We start from the raw sequence: 10,000 nt of genomic DNA, 5'->3' as shown, positions 1-10,000 counted from the left end.
GTGGAATGTGCACATGGGGGGGCTTGTCTGTTTGAGGGAAGAGGGGGCAGGGAGGGAAACTGAGTCAGGGACCTGCTCATCACTGGCCTGGAGTGCTTGGCTAAGGGGCTTAGCCGTTCATGAGCTGACACTGGCAGCCTTGATGGATTTCCGCCGTGGAGGGCGATGATTAGGGCTGTGTGCACACTGGACTGAGAGAGAGGGGAGAAGGGCGGAGTGGGGTGTGATTGGGAGGTCGTCATCACGACTTGGGCTGAAGTTCCCGAGGCTGTAAGGCGCGGGGTGGGCCTGGAGGGGAGCAAGCCGCTGCGGGGGGGAGCACGCACGCGCGCCCCAGCCCCGCCCCGCCCTGCCCTGCCCTGCCCTGCCCTGCCCTGCCCTGCCCTGCCCTGCCCTGCCCTGCCCCCTCTGCGGAGCCCCAGCGGGTGGGTCGGGCCTCTGCTCCCCAATTCCACCAAGACCTCCCCTTCGGAGGTGCCTGGTGAGTCCCTCGTTGCCAGCAGCACCAGACACGTGCCTCCTCGCCCTCGCCAAGCCACCTTCCCGCTGCTGAGACTGCATGGGCCCTGCTCTCCTCCCGCCTCCCTGCCCCTCCTCCTCTCCTGACTGTCTCAGCCAGCAGTCTGGGAATCCCACCTTCTCAGACTCCGCTGGATATTCCATCCACAAGCTGATGGCGCTGAAGTTGCTATCTCCAGCCTAGACATCTCCCCGAGCTTCTGCATTCTACTTCGTGCTCACCTTCCTCAGTTGGAAGGTCCAACCGCTGGCTCGATGTTAGCATGTTCCAGAAAGGCCTTGCCCTTGGATCCCAGCCCTTCTTGGGGCCTTTGTGTTCGCTGCTCCTTGTGTCCACGTGGTCCTCCCCAAGTGGCCACGACTCACTCTTACCTCCTTGAGATCTTTATCCTGAGCCACTGTGACTAATTTATTTTTTGGCCCCTCTGCCTGGCATGAAGCATCTTAGTTCTCTGACCAGGGATCGAAACTGTGCCCCCTGCAGTGAAGAGCAGAGTCCTAGCCCCTGGACCCCCAGGGAAGTCCGTTCTGTCCAGATTTCCATCCTCCCACGCCATCTCCTCCTTCCGTTTGCTTTCCTTGTTTCCACCAACGTTTAATGCAGCGCACTGTTTACTTATTTATACATTGATTGTCTCTCTGCCTCTACTAGAATGTGTATTTATTGGAGGGAAGGATTTTTGTTTTGAATGGTTATATTTCCAGTTGCTACAAGTGTGTGGCGCATGGTGGCATGTTTATGGATGGATGAGTGAATGGAAAGCTGAGCTCTTTCCCTCTTTGGACCTGGGGAGCAAGGCCTTGCGAAAGGTCACAGTTAAAGCCTCAGGGTGGATGCTTGGAAGACACCAGAACAGAATGCTAAAGACTCTTAAGAATTGAAGTCTGGAAGCAGTGGGAGCCTAACCTGGAGCTCTGTGAGTCTGAGTGACCTGGGGGATCCCACGAGGAGGTCCAGGAGTGTTGCAGGGAAGGGTTGAGGGTGATCTGGTCACTGCTCGTGTGGTGGTGATGACTTTAAGCCACAGGGGAGGTGGGGAGGAGAGAGCGAGAGAGAGGACACCAGGGATGAATTATTGGGAAACACCTGCATGAGGAGCGTAGCCTAAGAAGCAAAGAACAGCCAGGAGGGGAACATGTCACGGAAATCAGGATCGAGTTTCAAGCGAGCAGAAATGGTTGCCACGGAACAGTGCAGGCTGAAGACTGGGAAGGCGGTGTTGGGGGCGACCCCCTGGAGGCCTGTCCTGCTGCCCAGGCGCCCTGCACGGGCCTGAGCACCACGCAGGGGCTGACGGGCAAGTCGTGGACACAGTGACCAGCCCGGCGGTGTGATCAGAGCTGGGCTGGAGGCGGGCTGGCCAGAGGGTCGGGCAGCTGGGAAAGGGGGAGAGGGAAGTGGGCCTGTGCCTTGCTATGGCGGCCGTCCAGGCCAGTGGAGTGGTCTGGGAGCAAATTTTAAGGGCTGGTGGCTTCCACGTTCAACTTGCAGAGCAAAAAGAATGACTGGCTCCAGGTCGCCTGGGTCCGTAAGTGTCCCGGACCTCCAGGACAGGCGGCCATCGCCGGGGACACAGGATGAGCGGCAGCGCATTTCCCAAGGTCACGGTGCTCCGGCCTCTACAGCTAATATTTGCCGCTTATTGACCCAGTACCCAGTCTGTTACTTTTTAACTGGGGCCTGGAGTTCAAAGGCCTGACTTTTATTTGACTACGCCTTGGGATGGGGAGGGCATGTCCCCTGATAACCTCAGCTGATGAACAAGCAAAGATCTTCTGAGGAAATACAGGCTACACAGAGGCAAGACGGGGGCGGGCCAGAGCGGGGAGAGGCTGGGGGTCAGAGGGGAGAGGACCCCAGTGTCAGAGGCGCTCTTCTAATTTGTAAGAGAGCCCCAAAACTAGAATTCGAAAGACAAATCCCAAACTCTCCACCAAAATAGTATTAAAGGATTTTAGCGATTAGCTTATGTTTATCCAACAGAAACACCTTTTAAAAAATGTGCATCCTGGCGCTCCATCAGATAGTTCCCGAGGGTAGAGAACCCAGCCCCCTGTCTCCAGGTCTCTGCGGCCCGTCACCTCTGTTGGACTAAGCAATGTTCGTGTTGCCCCTGGATCTGGAAAATGTAGGGCCCTTGCTTTCGAAGGTGGAGAGAGCTCTGTGCTGGGGCAGAGAGGCAGTGTTGTCCTGGGGCTGCCCCTGGAGAAGGCTGTCTTTGCAGGTAGAGGGGTTCCTTGAGTGGGGCCTCCCAGGTGGCTTGGGGGTGAAGAACCCTCCTGCCAGTGCAGAAGATGCAGGAGACACGGGTTTGATCCCTGGGTCAGGAAGATCCCCTGGAGAAGGCCATGGCAACACTCAGTCTTCTTGCCTGGAGAGTCCCATGGGCAGAGGAGCCTGGCGGGTACAGTCCATGGGGTCGCAAAGAGTCGGACACGACTGAGCGACTAAACCGTAACGTCTCCGGATATGTTGGACACTATGGCTTGAAGCAGAGTCTTTGCCCTCAAAAGCCCGCTTCCACTCAGCCTGCTGTGAGCTTCCCTGATAGCTCAGCTGGTAAAGAATCCACCTGCAGTTCAGGAGACCCTGGTTCAATTCCTGGGTTGGGAAGATGCCCTGGAGAAGGGAAAGGCTACCCACTCCAGTGCTCTGACCTGGAGAATTCCATGGGTCCAAGGGGCTGCAAAGAGTTGGACACGACTGGATGACTTTCACACAGATGCCATCAGGTCAGTCCTTACTCCTGTTGGTTTGTCTAGGCCTCACCTTGGAGTTTGTAAGAACATCTAGAACGGGTCATGCATTTGGTGTGATCAGTCATGTGCATCTTAGTGTGAATGAGTGTCTGGGCTCTTCCCTCGGAGAGGAGGTTTGGTGCAGGGGGGGAGGATGGGCCAGAGTGAGTGGCTGACGGGAGGCTTTGAGCCAAACCATCTGGGTTCAGATCTGTCCTCTGTAAGACTCTGGGCCTCCTGGTCCGATTCCTCGTGTGTAAGCTGGCGGCGACAATATCTACCTTATTAGACTGAGATTTACGGTGAGCAGTAGTACTGCTATCCCGAGAGAGGGAATCGGAGACCGTGGAAGCTTGGCAAATGGCGGGAAGGCCACTCTCCGAAGCGGAGGTCCATTCTGCAAAGAGGCGCTGAAGGCTGCTTGTCCCCGGCCCCACTTCCCAGCTCCTCTGTGGTTGGCTGTGGCCGTGCGGCTGGGAGCGGGTGGAGGGTGGTCTGTCCCTCTGGCCCTCATCCTCTTGCACACCCTTACACTGGCCGTCCCTCCCCCTGCCTGGGGGCTGCGGAGGCTCCTGAGGCAGGCAATGGCTGGAGGGGCGTCTGGGACCAGCCCTCACCTCCCAACCCTCGAGTTCACCGAGCAGACAGGAGGGCGTGCGCCGGGGTGGTGGCTATGCTGTTGCTCGCTCGTGTCTGACTCTGTGACCCCCTGGACTGGAGCCCGCCAGGCTCCTCTGTCCCTGGGATTCCCCAGGTCTGGACACTGGGGTGCGTTGCCATGTCCTCCTCCAGGGGCTCCTCCCAGATCAGGCATGGAACCTGTGTCTCCTGCTTTGGCAGGGGGACTCTTCACCATTGAGCCGCCCGGGAAGCCCAGTTGTGCAGTGGCCCCGATTCCCACAAGCAACTTCTGCGCCCAGTGCTGCGGGGCCCCTACCCTGCTCGAGGGCTCCTCCTGCGTTTTGGGGAGGCTGCGGGGACACCCGGGGTGGTGGAGGGCTCTGGCCCCTGCCAGCAAGAGACGGTTTCCTAAGGATGTTGACCACAGCCTCTTCCTGGCTGGGATCATACTGCTTGAGGTTGAGTGAAGTTTTTTACACCATCCTGGTGGCCCGGCTCGGAGGCGGGAGGCTGCCTGGGGTACCCCTGGCACCCACCTGTGCTCTGGTCCTCTGCCCCCCATGGACCCCCCTGCACTCTGCTCCGCCGTGAGGGTTTTGGAAGAGTGAGACCAGCTTGATGTGTTTGCACGGTTCCCTTGACAACCCAGGTTTCCCACCCAAAGTGGGATGCTGAGGGTCTGACCTTGACCCTGGGCCTGGCCTCGCCAGGGAGGGGTGGCCTTGAGGCTGAGGGCGGCTGCCCATTTCCAGCTAGGCATCGGTGGCTCTCCTCTCTCCCCTGGGCCTGGTGGCGAGCGGCCCCTCTGTGTAGACAAACTGCTAGAGGGCAGAGATGGGGTCAGAGAGGTCACACCAGCCCCCAGGGACCCACGGGGCAGTGTGAGAAGCTGATCGGCCCTTCCCTGGGGGTCTTCGGTTCCCACGGCCATCATCCTGGGTCTCTGCAGGGCCGCCCCCGAGGGCTAGTGAGGCCAACTGCACGGGGCACCCGGGGAGGAAGCAAGGGCAAGAACTGGGGACTCACGCGGCCAAGGTCCTTCTGGATCAAACATTTGGCAATCGTGTGATTAAAGCGTGGTGAGCTTACGGTCTGCCTTTAGCTGGTCTTGCTCTTCCGTCTGAACAAGGCCACGCAGGGTTGAAAACTGGTAACTTCATTCTGGGAAGTGTATGTGAAACTCCCACAGTGCGGGACTGCTTAGAAGTTGCCAGAATGTATGATTTCCCTTTAATCACAGCGAGACCTGACTTTCCCTGGCTGCGGGTTTCCTTCCTGCACGACCCTCACCCCTTCCAAACGGGCTGTCTGCAAGTGAACTTCTCCCGCAGAGAAGAGAAGGCTTTCCCTGAGCACTGGGCGAGGTGAGCGCAAGGGCTCGCGGAGGAACCGTGTGCCCTCCCCTCCTGCCATCAGGTCCCCGACTCCCTCTCCAAGGCTGTGTCTGTTCCCGCAGCCAGCGAGGCCCCAAGGCTGCAGAGCCGCAGGCGATGGTGCCCCATGGACCTGTGGAGAGGCACCGAAGGGTAAGTGGGCCGGACATCCAGCCAAGGAGGGGACTCAGATAAAGCAGGCAGCTCAGGCTTCAAGATAAAAGTGCAGCAGGCGGACCCAGAGGCGCCAGGGTCTGCTGCTTTGAGTGCGGGGGCCAGGCTTGGGCTGGGACTCGAGGGAAGAAGCCTCTGACCTACTCTCTGAAGCCCTGGGTGTCCAGGGGGTCCCATCTCCGAGGGGAGATGCCACTTCGCTCGGAGGCAGGGGGCAGCCTCTCCACTGCTTTCCAGTCAAGCTCACCCTGTGACTTGCTGCCAGGATGGACTTGGGCTTGGTTGGGAAAGGGAAGGAGGCACAGCCCAGGGTTGCAGGAAGGGGACAGGCTGATTTCGGGCCACTTGACCTGTTCCCCAGGCTGGCCTGCGGTCAGTCCTACAAAGGGAACCTTGGTTCTGAACTTCCTCAGTTCCCACCAGCAGGTGTCCCCCAGGTGGGCCCGGGATCCTGTAGTCTCCTGAGGAAGGAGTCCGTCTGGGTCAATAAAAGCCTCCATCGTTTTGTTCTCCTGTCCAGTCCAAGTCCTATGAACACTCAGAGACCCCGCAGTCCGGGTTCTCTGGGAGCGCAGTGTTGAGAGGCGCCGTCTTCTGGGTGGGGGCGCACCAAGGGGATGGGAAGTGGAATCTGCCCTCGTACGTCCAGGGGCCCCTCTAGACATGGTACCCAGGACCAGCCACAGTGATGAGAATTCCCAGATGCCCAGGCTTACCATCATCTCTTACCAGGAGGCTTTCGAGTTTCAGGAGTGCCTAGGTCACCCTTGGACTTCAGAGCAGGGTATGCATTTACTAACCCAGCAACCGTGTAAGTGATGTATGGTTTATTCCTCTATTTCATATAAACTCATCATGTGTTTCTCTCTGAGTATGGACACTGTTCAGGGTGGCTCTGTCGGCCGACATCTCCCCTGTGCGTTCCTGCGAGGCTGGAGGAGGCTGCAGGAACTCGGAGGCCTACCGACGTCTTTCCAGCAGGACACGGCCTATTGCTAACTGAGAGAGACAAGGAGCAGGAGACCACGACGAAATTACGTCCTGCTTGGATGCTACCTCCTGGCAGTCTCTGAGGGCACAAGTTAAGGCCATCAAGAGGTAAGGAGAAGGAGCAAAATTTGAGGAGACTTCCGATTTTATCAGGGAATTGACATGAGGTCTGGATTTTCTTTCTGAGAACCATCTTAGGCTTCATTACTGAGTCTTATTAACGGACATAAATTGAGGGTTAGTTGGACGAAAACCAGAGACGAAATATGCCTCTCCAGTCATGGACTTTATATTACCACTTGGGTAATCCATCAAGTCGTTAATTCTTAAATAAAAGACAGATGGATAAGAACAGAGGTACATCCCATTAAGCTCAACCCATGTGTTCTGAGAAGTCTTTAATGATGTTTCTAAAGATGTGGAACTTCTAGGGAGATGAAGGAAATGAGCATACTATCTACAAAGTTGCAGGCATTTGAATATCACCCCCCAAACAATTAAGACAATGCATTCATGAAGAAGCTTTAAAACAGACAACCTATAATACTTGATGTAGAAAAAGTTCCAGCTTCCACAATCCTTTATTAAATATTTGACAAGTCGCATCACGTCTTTACAATGACTTCATTTTGTCACATTACTCTTTTGTTAAGTCAGGAAAACAATCCACAATTTCTCTTTAGGTCTCTCAAGAAAAACGAAAAGCAAAAGGAATTTGTTCTTCAACAAAACGTTTTTTACTATATCAAATTCAACTGTATTTTAAAGCTATTCTGATTGTGAAAATGAGCAGTTAGTCAGACGATGTCTTAAAAAATTTCCAAGTTGTTTGGTTTTTAATCACTGTATCAAATAGTACTTGGCTTTGTATTAGGAGGTGAGGTTATAATAAAAAGTTACGAAACACTGAGAATTCATTTGGAATGCTTGAAACTTTTCACCTTAAAAGTCACTTTTTTTCATGTTTTGTTTGATAATAGATGCTGAACTAAGAGATACCAGCATATTCTATCATCATCTCCCTTGGGTTCTCTGAGGGTCAGAATTCTCAGGACACAGCTTGGAGGAAACTGTAGCAGGGACTAACCTCTCATTCCCTTTCGAAACCAGATTCCTCAAGGTAGGCGTAAATGCTATACAAATATATACAGATATATTTGGACAGCAGATGTTCGTATCTATATTACATACATAGTAGTGAAGGAGGAACAGTTATGCAAAGTTAACATGAAGGAAACTGTGACAATCCAGGTGAAACTAGTCTGAGGGAGAGGGGCAGAGTGGCTTCTTTAGGAACACAGATGTCTGTGGACACAGGTCACGGTCATGAGGCTTAGATGCACTGATACAGGTCGAGAAGGCTGTACACAGTGGTCTGTCACCAGCGCCGTGAGGGTCTACTGTTACTCATACAAACACAAAACCGACCAGTGAAGAGACATGCGTCCTAAACATGCATCGCTCTGCACATAACACCTTTAACCAAGGGGAGAGGTCTAAATGAGAGGTTTTCTCGGACGATTCTGTACCAACAGAAAGCTCTCTTTTCCTATGAAACGCACAAGCTCACATCCTAACGCCACAGCTTTGTCTCCGAGACACTGAAAACGCTCTGGGGACGGGGGCGGGGGTGTGTGAATGCAAATGTAGATACACGGTTCGTTAAGGCTTCGATAAATTAAAAAAAAAAAAAAAGTGGTCCAAAGTATGTCACATTTTTCTTCCCAGTTTTAAAATCTAAAGTACAAAGTGGAGTTTATTAAGCATTATTTTAAAAAACACATCTTGGACCTAAAATCGGCAGTTTTGACTTACCAGGATGCACCCCAAAGTCTGCGAGGTAGAGCAGGACCTCCCGGGGGCGGGGCGGGGCGGCGGTTCCCTGCGGCTTCGCCCCCTGCTGGCAGGGCAGGAGTCGACACCGGGGTCCGCCAGGCATGGGGGGCCAGCGTGAGGAGGCAAGAGGGGCCTAGCGCACGGCTGGGCGGGGGCGTGAGGACTGGTTAACCCAGGCGCGCTCTCTATGGATCCCGACATTTCAGAGGCAAGATCAAGACAGAAAAACAGTGGAGTCATGTGAGAAACGGTAACTGTGAGGACAATTAGTAGTTTTCGCACGATAGCCCGGTTTTCAGGGGAGCCAGCTTGGACCTGGTGAGGTCACACGGCAGCGGTCCATGCTGTCTGTCAAACAGTGTGAGATGCAGAAAGCAGTTCAAATATTTTGCAAACCATTCTTCTCAGAATCTGTGCCTGCATCCTTATGTGGGAGGAACAAACCATGTCAGGTTGCTGGAAGCATTTGTCATCTGGCCTTAGGGAGTATCTGGTGGGAGCCTTGGTAAGTAAAGGGACGTGTTTCAGGAGAAAGGAAAAGAGCGCAGAGACCCACGCCTCGCCGTTTCCTGTCGCAGAGGCGGCAGGCGCACGAGCAGACCCTGCCTGGAGCCAACCCCTCCTGGGCAGGGCTCCCCAGATTCACCGTTAGGCCGACAAGAGGGGGGACTAGAGACACGCAGGACTTTTACAGGTGACTGGGTTCGCTGATGTTTAAAAACCTTTCAACCACATGCAATATGCAAATTCTGGAACTGACTTCTTAACCTCATGGCTAAATGGCTCGTAACGGCTCTTTTCCAGGGGCCTAGAGAAGCTGGATTCCGGTCATTTCTAAAAAGGCATCACTGTTAAAAGAGATCCAGGGGCAGCGACAGCGTCTTCCACCCCCAGGCGTGCTGAGCGGGGTGGGCAGAGGCCCTCTGTTCTTCCTTACTGCCTCCTGAGAGTACAGTGCGACAGGGGTGGACAGCGGTCGTCACGATCAAGAGAAAACAAGGTATGTGACTGTTTTAGACGGAGTGAAACCCTGAGGGTGGCTGCAAACTGGGGAAGCTTATTTGGATTCAAGGAAGCCAAAACCCCCAAACAAACTCTAAACCCAGCACTTCTGAGCTGTCACTGAAATCAGATTAAGGGAGAGATGAACTGAACTGTCATTCACAATTACCGCCTTCCAAGTATTCATGGGGGTCTATTTCAATAATTCTTATCTGTTCTTGGCACAGAAATGATCTTAGAATGGGTTTTCTTTCGTATTTTCAGTACTTTGCCTAATTTGCATTCAGTGAACATTCTGATTTAAGAATTTATGAAATGACAGAAGAATTCCAGTTCTTTGACAAGGATTGTTGGATTTCTTCCCTATAATTGCACACTTATGAAACCCATCCCAGCACACTGCTCTCCCAGGCTTTGACATGAATCATAAAAAGCAAGCCAAGGGGCTAAGAGGAGGTGACACTTGTTATATCAACTGAAGGGACAAAATCCCACCAAGAGGTAAAAATAATGAGCAATATTGTTTTTCTAATTACTCAACATCTAGGTTTTCTGATCACTGTGGGATTTTTAAAAATCAAGGGAACAACCCTCAACTCTGTAGAGCTCCACCTCCTGTTAGACGCCAGGGGCTCTGCAGCCTCGTTAAACAACACAACCACAGACATCCGTGGCTTCCCACAAGCCGCCCGGAAGATCCTAAACGGAGGCCCTGAGACCACAGCTTTTTGGGTCTCACCTATGAC

Source organism: Muntiacus reevesi, chromosome 4 (assembly GCF_963930625.1).
Source record: "Muntiacus reevesi chromosome 4, mMunRee1.1, whole genome shotgun sequence".
NCBI lineage: Eukaryota > Metazoa > Chordata > Mammalia > Artiodactyla > Cervidae > Muntiacus > Muntiacus reevesi.
Note: the sequence above shows the minus strand (reverse complement) of the source record.